Source organism: Equus caballus, chromosome 17 (assembly GCF_041296265.1).
Source record: "Equus caballus isolate H_3958 breed thoroughbred chromosome 17, TB-T2T, whole genome shotgun sequence".
In the NCBI taxonomy this organism is placed as follows: Eukaryota; Metazoa; Chordata; class Mammalia; order Perissodactyla; family Equidae; genus Equus; species Equus caballus.
Window position 1 is genome coordinate 27,440,359 of NC_091700.1, and position 17,280 is coordinate 27,457,638.

Sequence of the window (17,280 nt, forward strand, 5' to 3'; positions counted from 1 at the left end):
ACAAGTGAATAAAAGAATGAATGAGTTCATGAACTGCTGGCTGGCAGTATTTAATCAAATATGCATGCTGAGCCATTTCCCAAGCTGTAGACAGATTCGTAGTGGTCCAGCCACTGGCATACCTGGTGTCCCTTGGCACAAAGAGCACAGTTTGGAAGACAGCTAGGTGTGGTCAAGAGTTCAGGACATTGACAGAGAGGCCAGCTCCTACAGGGGAGTCAACTGATCAGGACCGAGCTCTCAATTGAAGTGACCAGCAAGAGATGAGTCTCCTGACCCCTGGCTGAGTCTCATAATGGTCACAATCCTCAGAAGGATGAGGGGAATCTAAAGGTCAGATCTTCCCCAGCTCTCTCTGAGTTACCTGCCTGAGTAGCAGAGCGAATGGAAACATGGAGTCTGGCCTGTGTGCTGTCTGGATCAATATACTTTATGTGTGATACTCAAGGCAGGCAGATCTCTCAATGCAGGGGAAAAGCCCCCGCCTGGACATGGATCCCTAGGCCTGTCTGATGGTCCAGGCTGAAGCCCCACCTGGTCTTTCACTGCCAGACCCCATCAGCAAGAGCTGCTTCTGCTCTTAGCTCTCTGTGGTGAGCAGGGCTTGTATCCTGGCCGGACGTTTCTTTTCTTCTCGCTGATAGGAAAGGTCACAGCAAGCTGCAGGATGGAAGTGACCCCTGGGCCTGCCTCAGCTTGCTCCTGGTTTGGAGGGTGGCAGGGTGACCAACCATGCCATTTTGCGTGGGACGAGAGGTTTTGTGGGAGGTGGGGCTTTCAGGTTTAAAATTGAGACAGTCCTGGGAAAACCAAGATGAATTGGTAACCCTAAGGGTGGGCTAGGCCAGAATAGGCTCGGTGGAGCCTGGGGACACCTTAGCTCCCAGAGCTGACCATGGGACCCCCAGAGTGCAGGGAGGGAAACGTGAGGGCCCAGGAGGGGCTCTGCCGGTTGTGGCTGGGTGGAGCGGGCATGACTGAGGGCCCTTGGGGGCTGAGACATGGGGAGAGCAGGCTTCGTGACGGTGAAGGGGTCTCAAGTGCAGAGTGGCTCCGCCTCCTGGTGGGGGCAGCATCTAGTGGTGGGCAAACCCTCTGTCTTCAGAGTTCCGGGCCTGGGCGGGATCCCCGCTCCATCACTTCCTCAGTTCTGTGACTTCTTCCTCAGCCTCAGTTTTCACATGTGTTAAATTGGGATAATAACAGTGCCAAATTTATGGGGTTATTGTGGAGAATAGTGAGAGAGAGCATTTGAAAATGTTTAGCACATAAGTGCTGAATCTTATTATCTATTATTGCTATATTTATTATTGTTATCTTATTGTGTTAGTTTTCTATCGCTGCATAACAAATTTCCACAAACTTACTGGCTTAAAACCACAGACATTTACCATCTCACAGTTTCCATGGGTCAGAGGTCTTCACGGCTGAGCTGGGTCCTCTGCTCAGGGTCTCAGCAGGCTGTGATCAAGGTGTCAGCCTGACCCGCCATCTCAGGTGAGGCTCAGGGTTCTCTTCCAGGCTCACGCGCCGTTGGCAGAACTCAGTTCTTTGTGGTTGTAGGATGAAGGCCCTCAGCTCCTGGAAGCCCCTTACCAGACACATTGCCTTCTCCACAACATGGCAGCTTACTTCTTTAAGGCCAGTAGGAGAGCATCTTTGGTGCTTTTTTCATCTCTGACCTCTAGACCCACTTTTACTGGGTTCGTCAGATTAGGTCAGGCCCACCCCAGGCAAGCTCCCGTTTGATTAACTTAAAGTCAACTGATTCGGGACCTTAGTTACATCTGCAAAATCCCTTTCACCTCTACCTTATAAGGTAACTTGGTGAAATCATATTCCAGGTCCTGCTCACACTCAAGGGGAGGGGACTGTACAAGAGTGTGGGCCATTTCAGGATTCTGACTCCCTCAGTTGTCTTCCAGTCTCAGAGGAACCAAAGGGAGCTGGATGGCTGGTGGGACAGTGGGTACTCTGGGCAGAAGCGTGGTAAAACGTGTGTGTGTGTATGTGTGTGTGTGAATTTGTACGTGTGGACACCGGGAAGGGGATTTCATGAGGAAGGAGGCTGGGGTTGTCTCCACGTCCTGGAGGGCAAGCTTCTCAATCTTTTTATGTCCCCTGTGGGAAACAGCACAGCAAAAGAACAGATGAAGCTGAGACATAGAATAAATGAACTCCTCCCTCTCCTTCCATTTGGACTAAAACAGGATTCTTTTCATGATGGGACCCTCCCTGGTTGTAAAGAGAGAATCTATGCAACTAGTTTTTTATAATCACCCCCCACCCCAGGCCTTCCCCATCTCAGTAAATGTCCCACCCAACGTTCAGTTGCTCAGGCCCAAAACGAAGGCACTATCCTCCTCCCCTCCTTTCTTCTTTCCCACCCCACAGTCAATCTATTACCGTGTTCTGTGAGCTCTGCTTCAATGTACGTCCCACGGCTGGCCACCTCTCACCGTCACCATTGCTGTCCCTGCTGTCCCTGAGCCAACACTCTCTCTCTTCTGGACAGTTTCCATAGTCACCTCCATGAGGTGTATGTCACAGACCCTCGCTTAAAACCTGCCAGGGAGTGTTCATAACTCTTAGGATAAACTCCAGATACCTTGACCCTGCCTTCCAGGGCCTGAGCCATCAGCCGCTTTCCTCTCCTCACTCCTCCCCGTCGCTGGCTCAGCTCCCACCACGCTGGCCTTCATGCTGCTCGCTCTCATGCACTGCTCTCCCCCCAGACCACTCTGTAGCTCCCTCCCTCCTTTTATTGAGTCTCTACCAATGGTCACCTCCTCACAGAGCCCTCAAGACCACCACACCACATTACACAGAAGCCCAACTGCCCTCCACCCCACCCACCGTCTGCTACCCTTCCTTACTGTTTTCCTCTGTACTCACCACCACCCAAAATTAGACCACTTATTTACCCCTTTACTCGCTTATTGTCAGTCTCCTCCACTAGGATGGAAGCTTCAAAAGGGCAGGGATTTTGCCTATATCGTTTGTCACTCTATCCCATGGCCTAGCACAGCCCGGGGCATGTAAGCAGGACTCTTGACACCCTTGAATCACTCACAGGATAGACTGAGCTGTGTGGGATGGTGTTGACTGGTTGATGTGAGTGTGCGGTGGTGGTTGTGGTGGTTGTGGTGGTGATGGCTACAGGGCTACAAGCAAATTTGGGACAGGGAACCTAACAGATGTTCTCAATTTTAGTAAGCAAAGCTCCAGCTGTGGAACCTGCTAAAAAAATGCAAATCCCTTAGCACCACCCCGAGAGATATTTGGCAGGTCAGGGACGGCGCCCGGACTTCACATTCCTGGTGAGATGCTCAGGCTCTTCTGGATGCGCGTGGTTGTGGACCACCGTTTCAGGAGCTTTTTCTCCAGAGCTGTAGTGCCCACTGTGGTAGCTATTAACCCCACGGGGCGACTGAGCCTCTGAAACACGGCTCCTCTGACCTGAGCTGTGCTGTAAATGTAAAATGCACACCAGATTTTGAAGACGTAGTGAAAAAAAAAAACCTCATTAATAATGTTTTATATTGATTACACATTGACATAATAATCTTGTGGATATATCGTGTTAAATCAAATGTATTCTTAGACTCAATTTCACCTGTTTGTACTTTTCTTAATGTGACTACTAGAAAATTTTAAATTACATATGCAGCTCATGTTATATTTCTATTGGACACACTGACCTAGAAGTTCTGTGGGATCCAGCAAGCACTCACGGCTGGGATAAATGCTAGACCCCATCCTAAGCCCTTACCTCTAGGTATGATTTCTTACAGACAATACTGAAAAATGTGCTGATGGGAATTACCACAAGGAGCAAACCGGTCCTGTCTAAACCTGGAAAGGAGTTCTTTGAAGCTTGTTACCATATGATCATGAGAATGTTTCATTAATCATTAAGTATTTCTGATCACAGATGTGGCATATTATTAAAATATCATTTTTACGGTCACCCTAGAGATGAGGGTTATCTGAATATGGAGAGAGAAACAGCTTGTGGAGCTGTTGTATAAATGAAATTACTAGAAAGCAGCGCACTCGATTGCATATTGGCTTGGGGGCTTATTCTTATTAAAATGTTTAGATAGCAGTTTCTGTTCATTTCTGCAGAATTGCTCTCCAAATTAAAAATTTGGCTTGGCACACCAATAGGCCCAAGTCCCAGGAGAAGTCTATCCTCCTTTTTTTCTTGTTATCCTTGCCTAAGCACTTAGATGCTGTGCTGATACGCAGTGAAGACTGTCTGTATGGAGCGCGAGTATTAGAATTTACTGGAGCCCTGCAAATTGGCACATTCCTACTTGCCTAAAAGAAGTCAGCACAGGCTTTAAGAAAATAAGAAGGTCCATCTATAGAAAAGCAACAACTCTGTCTCTCTTTTGATAATTTTTGGAAATAATTTTTAAAGGAAATTGGCCTTAATGGTTGAAGAAGTTGCTGCAAAAACGGGCTTGTGATTAATAGGCTGGAAACCACTGCATAAACATAATGAAATATGAGCCTTCTCAGAATTCAAACTAATAAATAACTGCTCAGCCAATCAAGAGGGCAAAAGAATGAACATTTGGTGCAGGATAGCTTCATTCTGTGCATATACATTTGGGTCCTCAACGTCAGTACTATGGCAACAAGAATGTGGCCACAGCGACTGTCTGGAAATGTCTATTCTCACCTGGAGCCTAGAGGCCACACCCACTGGGCACACAGCCTCCCTTCCACACCCCAATTATATTTAAACTTATCAACGCATCGACCAGTGACATATGAAAATAGTGCTGGCTGATGCAACTGACGCCATGAGGCTGAATGATTCTTGTAATTTCCAGCCTCAGAAAAAGGCTGGGGGAAGGAGTGTGTGTGTGCGTGTGTGTGTGTGTGTGTTTAGTTCGTGCCTCCTGAGAGGAAAATAACCACAATAACATTTTGTGATTCAGCTGACACATCCTTTCCGTCTCCCTTTCAATCACCTGGTTTAATGGGGACCACAGAAAGCATAACTAATGCCTGAACCTCATCTCATTTTAACCCTTTGTTTCAAAGCTCTTTCATGAGTTCCCTGCCTTCAATCTTCCCATGTGGTGGGGCTGTTATTGAGAAATTAAATAGCAGAGAAGGGAAGTATGTCGCCAGGAAATTTGGAGCTGCTTGTGTACTTTTTTAGAATGTTCCGCCACCTCAGTGAGGGATTTTTAACTGGCATGTTATCATGAAACAAGTCAAATAAATCTCCACGCACAGGGCCTGAGCTTGATAAAATGCTGAAAAAATAAAAATAGAAATGAATTTAAAAATTAGCCACTATTTCTGACCCTTATTAGTCTTTTTATTGTTCTGTTGGAAGCATTTTAAAGCATAGCATCAGAAAAACTCCTACCGTTGAGAGAGAACTTGGTGTTTGGTTCGCTCAGACCCGAGAAAGAAGGAAAGAAGGAAATGCCATCGAAGAGGGGAAGAAAGTAAAGAGGAGAAAAGAGAAGAAAGCAAAAGCCAATATAAAATGAAAATGTTAGAAACACTTTAGAGTGTCTACCCGTTATTTGAGGGAACAGAATTATTTATAAAAAGATGCTCAATAGTTGAATCTACAGCGGGGAGGACCAGCAGTATGGACGGTAGGATCTCAGAGGAGGCAGTGACTGCTGCCTAAAATAGTCAAGGGTAGGGAGGAGGAACTTCACTGGGAGACAGGAGAACATCGTGGGATGGGCCTGACAGTGGGGCGAATGGTGCTCCACGGTGAGCTGTAGGATCTGCAGAGCCACCCTAACTGGGCACATCTTCCTGGATCCCGGAGATTGGACCCATCCAATTTTACAAGATGGCTGTAGTTTAAAACATTTATATATTGACAAACAGATCTATTATGTGATAGAAATGCAAAATTCATATGGGTTCTTAATATAAAACACAAGACTTGAAAGCAGCATTTCCTGCTACGTTCTTGAGTTACTGTCCTCTGTAACTTAGGGAGTCTTTGGAGGGAAGAGTGGAAAGATACCCGACTGTGAACGCAGGGATCATTAGGAGAGCGTAAGTAAACCATTTTGACTGGAGTGAAGGATTTCCTAAAAGAAAGGTCTATGGGTTAGATTGTGGACCTCAGTTGCCAGCCAGCCTGTGGGATTTGGCTGCTTTCGATAGAGAGTTGTTGAAAGTGGGTTTTTTTGAGAGAATGATGACTTGCGCAAAGCAGGGTTTTAGTAGAATAATCTGGCAGCTTTGGAGAACGGAGTTGGAAGAAAGGAACCAGCTATACAGGAGAGAGGAAATGAGCTGGAGATAATGGGTAGGTGGACATTTCAATGGTCTAAATGCCAGGTGGCACCTGGACTAAGATGGTGGCTGAGGGGATGGAGAAGATAGAGTGGAAAATGTAGCATCATGAATAAACAACAAAGAGGAAGCACGACTGGTTGCATGGAGCAGGGAAAGGAGAAGGAGAATGAAGGAGAACTCCTGGTTTTGAGCCTGGCCGAGAGGAGAATCGCTGAACAAATAATCCCCGTCTGCCCCCACCGTAGCCCAGGCCTAGAGCTAGGTGCTGGGCACCAACAGGGACCAAGAGAGACAAAATGGCCCTTGAGCAACGTTCCTTCTCATGGGACATTAAGCAGTCAGAGAGGTGGAAGAAACACCAGAGCAACATAGGTCACAAAGCCCAAGAGTGCACAGCCTCAACTTACAGTTCTGTGTAAATCATCAAGAACAATGAAAATCAAAGGACATTGGAAAGCCTCTTATAAGGAGGAATGAGAATCCTGAATACTTGACAGTAACCAGGACGATGCCGTTACACTCTCTCTCTGTGTGCCAGGCACGGGTATGTGCTTTGTACGCCTCATCTTATCTAATCCTTAGTAACCCACAGGTGAGGACATTTGCCCAAGGTCTAAGAGCTAGGAAGCAGCATACATGGGATCCAAATTCGAGTCCATCTTATCTTAAAGCTGTTGTGACTTTATTAAATAGGTCCAAGCACAGCTCTTGGGTTTGGGGTATAGGACGGCACTGAGATGTTTAAGGTGGGTGAGAGTTAGTTATGCACTCAGACCTCGTTATCACGTTATGAAGAAAGCAATTCTCAGACCAAGTTCGGCCACAAACACAGGCCTTTTATTAAGCCAACATTCCTTGAGAAAGCAAGCCCAGGACAGTTCACACGGCTGTGAGCTTGATGGGTCTACCTCTTGTCTGAAAAGTTCACAGAAGCAACAGCAACATTCGGTGCCGTCCCTGTGGCCATGGCCACAGGCCTCACTGGATTCCTACAGCGCCTCATGCACACGTGGGGAGCGCCTTTACAATGTTTACCCAGCCCTCCACACTCGAATACCTTTGATTTTGCCATCGAGAGCCTATGTCCGATATTCATCATGTAGACTAGCAAGCCTCTCATTTCACCAGTAAAACTCACTTCTGACGCTCACGATGTTAATTTTCAAAGCCTCAGTGATCTGAAGACCTGACGTCTTTGTGATATAACACCAGCTGACCACCCTGGAGGCTCCAGCTAATACAAACTCAGTGTTCCCTTGCTCAAAGTCAAACCATTTTAAAGTAAATTATCGATATTGTAAAGTAAATCCATACTTTGAACCATTACTCCAGAAAACCTGTAAGGTAGATTTAAAAGAAAAATTGGCACTGATCAACTGTAAAGTACCTATATTATTCTCTTTGACTGGGGAATCTTAAACTCCTGGCCTGGGCATGAGAATACCAGCTAATAATGACCAGCTCCCAGTATGGGCAAGGTGCCGTGCCCAGGGCTCCAGCTCCAGCTGCTCATGTCATCTTCAGAACAAACCCATGAGCTGGGTGTGGTTCGTGCATGCCCATCTTACAAAGGAGGACAGCGAGTAATTCCACCCACATCACACAGCTCAGAACTGATAGATGTGGCATCCGGGTCTGGACCTTGGGGGTGAGGAAGCTCGAAAACGCTGAAATTATTCTCACAGTTGTGTGTATGTGGGCACCCATGTTCACGTTGCTTCTGGGGGAGCGGGTGGGGAAGGGCTGGGCTAAGGTTCTGGGACTTTCATTGGCTTCTTGAAGGCTTTCAGCTCCATGGTCTAGCCGGCTCCGTCAGAATGCAGACGCCTTGCCTGACAGCTGCCTGTTGTAAGTCATCTTCCTAATGGAGGCACCAAGCAGATGCTTCATTTCCCCTTCCGCAGACAGACATATTGAACTGGGTCTTTTAATCTAAAAACAGAGCAACATTGTCCTAATTTATGGAAAACATGTCAGGTAAGAAAAATCACATTTATAAGAAATCAATTGATCCTTTGTATTTGTAATTTATTTTTCTGAATTTTCCAATTTAGAACTAGGCTTAAAGAGAACGGGACGGCTCCACACTGTGCAAAATAAAAATACAGGTCTTCTTCTTATTGTTTGTTAAAGAAAAGAGACTTAAGTAATTTTCCTGATAATGCCTTACACGCCTTCTAGACTTTACAGGTAATTTCTAACTCAACGATCCTTTGCTGTTTGAAAATAATCTACTCCCATATTTGTTTGCACCGAAGCAAAGCCATCCCATTTCCTTTGGCTTTGGTGAGGTGTTGACGGAACAGATAATCGAAATATCCTTCTGTTGCTAAAGCAAACTGACTTGAAAAAGAAGATGACAGGAGGGAGAGGAAGGAGACAGTTTTTTGAAATACTTTGTCCTTCTATCTTCTTTCAGGGATCCTGAGTTTCAATGGAATGATACTTCAGGAATTATTACAAAAAGAAAATGTAGTCCTCTTATCCCTTCTCTACTCAAGTCGTACACTTTTATCTTAAAAATTGCCTGAAATGTTTATAGAAAAAGGTATGTACTTTGTACAATAACTTGAAACATGTTCTACGCACACATGCCCAGCACTCTGCCACTTCAGTGCTGGCCAGGCCACACTCTAGAAATTAGGCTCAAATACTCAAATGTCTGATTGTCCTTTGTGGCTCATCTGCCCTTCTACAGAGCATCCCTATGAGCACCACGGCTCTGCCCAATATGATATGAGGATTTGGTTATATTATGCAGAAATTCAGGAACTTCCCGCTATAATGCTTCAGTATGCAGAATTGAGAAGTATTTTAGGTTACTGTATCAGAACTGAGGGAGAAATTGGTGTGGAAATTGATTTTTCCAAAGCCTCCACATCTCAAGTGCAAAAACTCTTTTATCTGGTTAGTTCTGGGGAAAGAACAGCTGGGAGCTAATGAATGGGAAGAGACGCCAAGATATCTCAGCTCCATGTTGGCCCTAATTGCACTTCCACCACCAGCCCTAGCGGATGCTGAATCAGGTGGGTGAGCACCTAGGAAAATTCTCCTCCTGTTAGCGGGTGGCCAGTGTGCTTTGGGGCCACTTTCTCAGAGATTGTCACGGTCATAAGCTGATTCACTCCCATCCTCTTGCCTGATCCCCAACTTCCTTGTGACCCCCGTTCCCCACACGTATGTGAACCACAGCAAAAGGGAGGCATTTCAGGCTGGAGGGCAGTAAGAGGAGCTTTTAATATGAATGGTTTCCTCCTTCAAACACCGAGAGCATTCCCACTCCCCACTCTAACTGTGCGTTTACAACCCCAGGCTCCTCACCTGTGCTATAAATTCCATGAGACAAAGGGCTTTGTCTTACCTTTCTCTTGTATATTTTCAACCAGGAGCAGAGTGCTGTGACTATAGTAGACACTCAATGAGTACTGATGGATTAATTCCTTCTTTGGATGTGGCAGAGGCTTCCGTGGATGTCGTATTTCCTCTGGTAGACAGAAAGTTTCGTAAAGACAGGAACTACGCATTAATCATTTTTGCATCTTACGCAACATCCAGTTTAATTTATGGTTCAGGGTAATGCACAATAATTACCCTGGAGAGACTGAAGAGATACGGCCGTGATGAGTGGACCAAGTTTTGTGATGGCCTCACAATTTATAGTGTTGGAAAATGGGGATGGGGTAATATTTAGATTTTTTTTCCTGGTAGAGGAACATTTACTTGGCATGGTTTGACCACTTTCTTCTCTTGAAAGATTTTCTTCATTTGGCTTCCAAGAAGGCCCCACACACCTGAGGGAGAAATTAGTGTGGAGATCTTGCCACCTCATCCTCTCTTGCTTGCTCCTCCCCAGCTTCCCGTGGTGGAGAGCTCGGGCTTGGTGCGAGGATCTCTTGGCCATATTCTTACATCTACACTGAATCCCTGAGAGCTCTTCTTCACACTTGCCAATTTCTAAAATTTTGTCTCCTGCAAAAGAGATCTTTTTCTTTAAACCAGTGGACTAGAATAGCCAGTTGACCTCATCTCCACTTAATATCTCCAGAACGAAACCCCTGATTTCCCCAACCCCCAAAATCATTTTCTCTCCCAGTGGTCCTCGTCTCAGTAAGTGTCAACCCTGTTCTAATTGCTAAAGCCTTGGGGTCAATTTGACTCCTCGTCCTCTCACACTGCACATCCAGTCCTGAGGAAGTCCTGTCAGTTTCACCTTCAAAAGATGTTTTGAAAATCTAACCATCCTCACCACCCTGCTACCTGCATCCTGTTCTGAGCTCCCACCATCCCTGCAACATAAGCTTGGGGAGCACACAGACCTTGTCTGTTTTGTTTGTGGTGGTATCTTCAGCTCGTGGTACATCATCTGGCACATAGGAGGTGCTCAGTAGCTATTTAATGAGTAAATCTCTCACCTAGATCACTCTAGTGATCCCCTAACTGTGCATTTCTCAACCTCAGCACTACCGACATTCGGGGCTGGGTAATTCTCTGTTGTGGGGCTTTTGTGTGCACTGTAGGACGGTTAGCAGCATCCCTGGCCTCTATCCACCAGATGCCTGGAGCGCACGCCTCCACCCCAAGTTGTGACAACCAAAAACACCTCCAGACATTGTCCACTGCCCACTAGGGGGCAGAACCACTGCCACAGCTGCTCTGCTCCCATGGTCTCTGAGCAGCCAGACTCTCTAAACACGTAAGTCAAACCATGGCTTCCCGCCCACTCAGAGTAAAATCCAAACCCCTTACAGCACCTGTAAGGCTCTCCCTTTTCCCCTGACGTCGCCCCTCCACACTGCTCCCTTCGTCCCAGACACGCTCCTTGCCCCCACTGCCTGGAACACCCTGCTCCCGGACACCCACATGGAGCCTGTAAAGCAGCGTCCTTCTTCTAGCCTTGGCACTCCATATTCTCCCACCATGCCCTGTGCCTTTGTAGTGTTTAGACAAATGGGCCTGGAATGGTGCCTGGCCGTGGTTAGGTGCTCAAAAAACGTCTGTGGAGTGAACGACAAATGGACGAATGGGCAGACACAGAAGACAGTGGTTCTGTTGGAGGTCTTCATTGGCTGCCTCCATCTTCTTTCTTTGGCTCTCTCCTAATTCTTGCCAGATCACAATTGGTTCTCTTTCCTCCTGACGTTGAACATATGACCAGAGCTCAACAAACAGTATAAAAGAAACCAAAATAGACAACCGGAAGCTTCACAGGGTGGATCTTCCAGAAGCCAGCGTGGACGCGATCTCCTTTATGTCCCAGGACGGGGCTTTCTCTGAGGTTAGCAGCCCAGCTTAGTGAGCAGTGCTTAGGGTTGGGAGTTACGTTGCCTGTGTGCAGGCAGGCAACCCCTTATCCCCTGTGTGGTCACGGGCAACCTACTTTTCCCACTGTGCTCCATGCCCTTATCTGTAAAATGGGAGAATAATGTAATAGAATTCCCATCCTCACCACCCTGTCAGGATTAAGAGAATTAAATATAAATGTCAAGTGTTTCAGCATGTGGTAAGCCCCAGGTAAATATCTGCTACTATGATTAGTCTGCATATATGCTGTCTTCGTGAGGGTTTGCTGCCTGGTGATATTATGGAGCTTTGAAAGTTTCTGCAAGACATTCATTCATTCAGTCCACATGTAAGTACTGCGTGCTGTTCCAGGTACTGGGGACATGGGTTGAATAAGATGAACAGGCCTCTGTCTTCTTGGAGTTTACATTCTATTTTGAGGATACAGACTATAAGCAAATAAACAAAAATTTATCAGATAGTGGTAAGCTGTGTGATAAAAATAAAGCAGGGCGATGAGATGGGGCGGGGTACGAGAGGGAGATTGCTTTAGGTTTCATGATCTGGAAAAGCTGCTTTGAAAGGCAACTTTGAAACCGTTACCTGAATGACAGCAAGGCAGCAGCTGGGCAAACGCCCGGGGCAAGCATTTTCCCAGCACAGCAAGCAGCCCGTGCAGAGCCCTAAGCAGGGAGCGAGCGGGCTTAGGGCATTGAGGAGCAGAAAGAAAACCGGTGTTGGTGGGGTGGGGTTAGTGCCATCGGGGTGAATGGGAGAAATTGAGAGCAGGGAGGTGGAATTATGTGCATTGTAGACCCCAGGAAAGGGTTCGGAAATTTTTTTAAAGGTCTGGGGAAGCATTGGAGGGTTTAAAGCTGGGAAATGGCATTTTACAAAGATGACTCTGGTTGCTGGGAGGAGAATGGGCTGCAGAGAGGCTTGCGTGAAGACAAGGACACCAAGGGGGACAATGACAAGCAAACCTCGTGACCAGTGGGGGCATTATGACAGAGGTTCTGTCACGATGTGCTGTTCAGATGCAGCTCTCAATCTTGTTACAAGACACCGGTATGCGCGCAAGGATGTGGTGCTGGTAACTCTGACCGATCCTCCTGACCCGGTTGCTGGCTGGCTACCCCTGCAGGCCTCTTGCCTTTTTTCTCTCCAAGGAGGTTTTAATGTAAACCTGTAATGTGACCAGTGTGGGGGGGAAAGGGTGAGGCTAGATCCCCTTTACTTCTAGAAATTTCTCCCATGGCTCCTGGGAATATTAAGAAAATAAGCTAAAATAGTGTTGAATCTCACGGGAGAACAACAGTGCCTAAGCAAAGGCTGAGTAAGAGTTCTCTACTGACAATGGATCGCGTTTTTACGTTTCAGCTTTTTGACAGGGACAGTAACACATGTGGACCATGTTTGTTTTAAGAATCTAGAAAAACACACAGAGCCTTCTTCCAAAGGTTAAAAACAGAAAGGCCCCTGTGCTCTCATTCTATAAATTCTATTATGAGTGAGGCCATATGTTTCACATTTAATAAACAGTCACTGGGTTGGAAGGATTTCTTTTCTGGATCCAGCGGACTGAAGGCTAAAGGGTTTTGTGTTTTTGCTGTTCTAATTTACACCACTATTTATAGACCTGCCATTTCCCATAATTAGAATACTTTCCAAAACGCAAGGAAGAGGCCAAATGAAGTTGCTAGAGGTCTTCTATCCTGATTATTCAAAAGAGAAAAACCACCCCTGACAGCAGGACTTACGTGCCTGAAACAGTGGTCTTTGATCGGCCCATGCCAGAGGTCTCCCCTGTTTGTCCATACAAGAGCGTTTCTTGGGCAGCCTGGGTTACAGTTGCCAGATCAAATACAGAACACCCAGTTAAATTTGAATTTCAGATTTTAAAAAATGAATAATTTTTTAGTATAAGTATCCCAAGCATCACATGAGCAGATATTAGTTGTTTATTTGAAATTCAAATTTAACTGGGCTTCTGCGTTTCTATTTGCTAAAGTGACATCTGTAGCCCTGGTTTGAGATGGATGTGAGACATCCCCAGTAGCAGGAGCCACTTATGTTGCACATCTGCTGCCTCCTTGGGCCTGGCCATCTCTGGTTACCTACTCCTCTCTACCCAGCTAGACCTGCCAACATACAGCAACAGCATTGTCACTGGAGTGAGCAGCTCTCTTTCTTTACCTACCTTCGTGTGTCTCAATTAGACTCCCACAGCTATATTTAGGACATTCCCTCCTTTCACTGCCCTATAGTAGAAGCCATTATCCACCCATCCATCCATCCATCATCCATCTGTCTACCCATCCACCCAACCGGTAAGTATTCATAGAACACTTTTAAGTACCAGACACCATGCAGCAAATCCATAATCTCCCTGGGAACATATCGTGTGAACAATTCATGCTCTGTCTTGGAGCCACCTTCTTGGAAGGCTTCCAGAACACAGGAAGCAGCTGTTGTGATGAACAGAACAGCTCTGATCCCAGCACCTCTGGACCTGTCCACCTCAGCCTACACAATTCAGTTGCCCTAGAACTAGTCCTGACTTGTGGAGGGTGGCACAGGGAAGCTGAAAGCTAGATAGGACTGTCCCGTTGTATCAGTTAGGGAAGGCTACTTCTTGTAACTAACAGACCTCTTGTAACAGTGTGCAATCACCGCAGACATTTATTTTCTTGTCCAGATAATACTTCTGGACAGGGGCAGAGGTTGGCGGGGGGCATCTCTCTTCTGCACAGTCCTTCAGGGTCTTGGACTGGCAGAGGCTCTGCCATCATCACCAGATTGCTAGTTACTTCCAAAGTTGCCCAGGGTCACCGTCATTCCAGCCAGCCAGAAGAGGATGAGCGCATGCAGGCATGCATGGGAGATTTTTGAGACCAGGCCTGGAAGTGGCCCACGTTGCTTCCTCTCAGATCCCTTGGGTAGCCACATGGCCACTCCTAGTTGCAAGGGCAGCCAGGCGATGTGTGCCCGGGAAGAAGTTAAGAATGAGGACTTAGTTAACTTTTCTGAGCCTCAGTTTCCTCATTTGTGAAATACTCTACTGATTGCCTCTTAAAGTCAATTGGTAAAAATCTCTGCCGGAACCCACCATGGGCAGGTCTGACAACTTTTCATAGTGTCCTTTTCCCAGGGTCAGACCTCCCTACCCCACAAAAAGCCACTCTGAAGATAAAGGAGAGCTGATCCTTCTTCCATTTTTCCCTCCTACCTGGTTCTTGGCTCTTGCCTTTCTTATACTAGCTGCCAAGAGTGAAGCCACTTCATCTCACAGGAGCTTCAGTAGTCCACTTACTGGCTGGTTGCTTTGGAACTTTGAATGCATTTCTCCATTTATAAAAGCAGCTGTAGGTGGGGTGGTTCTGTCCCCACTGAGGCCCTGCCCCCATCTTCTGGCCCAAGGTCACTCTAAGGAGTTGACTGGCTGGAGGTGCCAGCACCTGTGCAGTTCCCAAGGCAGCATCTGAGAAGGCTCACAGAGAGCAGGGGCGGGGTTCAGGAGCCCCAGAGGCTTTGTGAGTGGCTGGTTCCCATGGCAATCATGGGGTGGCCTCCAGAGCAGCCAGTAACTAGTAGCCCTGGCTAGAAGCTGATGGTAAATTCAGGGCTTCTAAGTAAGCCTGGAACTGCCTGTGGTTGCAACCTAGCGCAGAGCATCTTTCAAGCTGGGTTATTTCCATTACCAGCATGCCCTAAATAGCTCTGTTTCCATTTCATTGAAACAAACATTTATTGAGCTTCTGCATGCCAAACACTGTAGTTGATAGTGGGAACCTGAGAATAAGACAGTCATCGGCCCTCACCTGGCAGAGCTCCCAGCCTAGAGGGTGGGATGAACACACATCTACAACATAAAGAGACAATGCCCATCAGACCCAGGAGGAAGGAGGTGGTCGGAAGTCTCCGGGGGGGGGGGAAGAGAGGCGTGGATAATGAGTAGTTTCAGGAGGAAGGAGGGGGGCTTGGTCTAAGCAGTGGCCACAGCACCCGCAGAAGCTCAGAGAAGCTATAGAATGCTCATGATGAGGTCGTGTGCAGGGGGAGTGTGTGGGTAAGGCGATGGCACGGGAGCTGCTGGCAAGCCTCAGCGAGCAGGAGCACCCTAAGGAGTTTGGATCATGCCTTCTCAGAGTCGAGCATTTGAGGCTGAGTCCAATGGATCCATGAGTATTTTCAAAAATTTTAATTAGTTTTAGATCTCTTGGATCCATAAAAAGGAAAGAAAAGCCTGAGTATGTTTCTCTACTGTTTGGCAAATCCTGCCCACTGACAAGTCCTGTCTACACCCGCGGAAAGATCATGATGGATCTGGCCTGGAGAAGCCAGCTGGAACTTTCTGTGAAGTTGGAAAACTTTCCACTGCAGCCCAGTCCTGCAGGGGGTGTCTTTGTGTGGGGTAATGTTCCCTCCCCTTGCTCCACACAGCCTGGCATCCCTACGCTACACCTGAGGCCCACCTTAACATCCGGGTATACGCACTCCCTTGTGAGGTGGCCAACTGTGCCGGTTTTAGCACCAAAAGTCCTGTGTCCCAGGAAGCCCCGCAGTCCTGGGGCAAACCTTCAGGACAGAGAAGAAGGGCTCAGCTGGGACCTCGGGCTCATAGGATGCTGACTGGCAGGTGGGGTGATGGAGAGGAGGTTGGCTGTGGAGCCAGGCCTGCCCCACTGCAGCTTGATTGCTCTGCTTAGCTGTGTCATCTTACAGAAGTCACCTCATCTTCTTGAATTTTAGTTTCCTCATCCTTTACAGGGTAAAAAGAATATCCATCTCATGGGTTTGGAAATAATGTATGTTAAACACCGTCAGGTAGGAAGTGCTCATAAACGATTATTTTTTAGGGGAAGACAAGTTAACGGTTGCCATATAATATTCTAAAAGCTGTACTGAGCTTTTATATTGAATGTTGATGACACAAAGGAGGAGGAGCATGTGACTGCCTCGGTGGTCAGGGAAGTCTTACAGTTGCTGACGAGGCTCCCAGGTGGGACTGCTCTCCTGCCTCTCACACATCCACTGTGGACTGTGATGAAAAATTAGAGAAAAAGGAAGTGCAGGAGAGTGAGAGTGTATTGAGTAGCAGGAAACTTTGAGGAGTGAAGGTTGCAGACACAAAGCACGTCCAGTCTCTGAACTCAAGTTCAGTCCATGTCGGGGAAGAACCTGCAGGTGGGAGATTCTGAAGCCCGCAAGTGCCCTGGAGCAGACTGCCTAGTAAGAGGGTATAGGCATTCCAGAATTCTTAGGAAGTTCTGGAACATTCTAGCATATTGGAATGCACTCCCTGTGGTGAAGCCAGAGGGCAGGGAGAAGTTCACACGATTCTGTTTGTGAGGAAGAGACTGCGTTTGCTGACTCGTCTGCTTGTGGGGTGCCTGGGGGAGGACCACAGCCACCTTGTAACCATGTCTAGAGAGTTCTGTCCTTCTAGAGAGTCCGGGACTCCAGACAGTGAAGCAAATGTCCTTCAAGAGACTAGCCAGGTCTGAAGTGTCCTGTGATTTCTTTCCCAGGAAGTCTGAAGAATATTAATTGTGGAAAATCAGTACCTTCCTCCCATCTACCTCCGCAGTTGGATGTCTCCTCTTGAAGGTCATCTTTTGTGCTGAAGCTTTGGAGAAGGCACTTTTTTTTTTCTCGTTCAGGAATCACAGCTCCTTGATGCCCAAGAACATCATCAACAATGAC

At 47.1% G+C, this 17,280-nt stretch overlaps 1 long non-coding RNA gene across 1 annotated transcript; it reads right to left on the reverse strand.

The window, feature by feature from the left end:
• Positions 1–7,104: 7,104 nt before the first annotated feature.
• On the reverse strand, positions 7,105–15,067 carry LOC102147442 (uncharacterized). The gene is made up of 3 exons (XR_288624.4): positions 14,804–15,067; positions 9,656–9,778; positions 7,105–8,226 (listed from the first exon to the last, which is right to left on the reverse strand). It is a non-coding gene; the product is annotated as an uncharacterized lncRNA (long non-coding RNA).
• Positions 15,068–17,280: the final 2,213 nt, after the last annotated feature.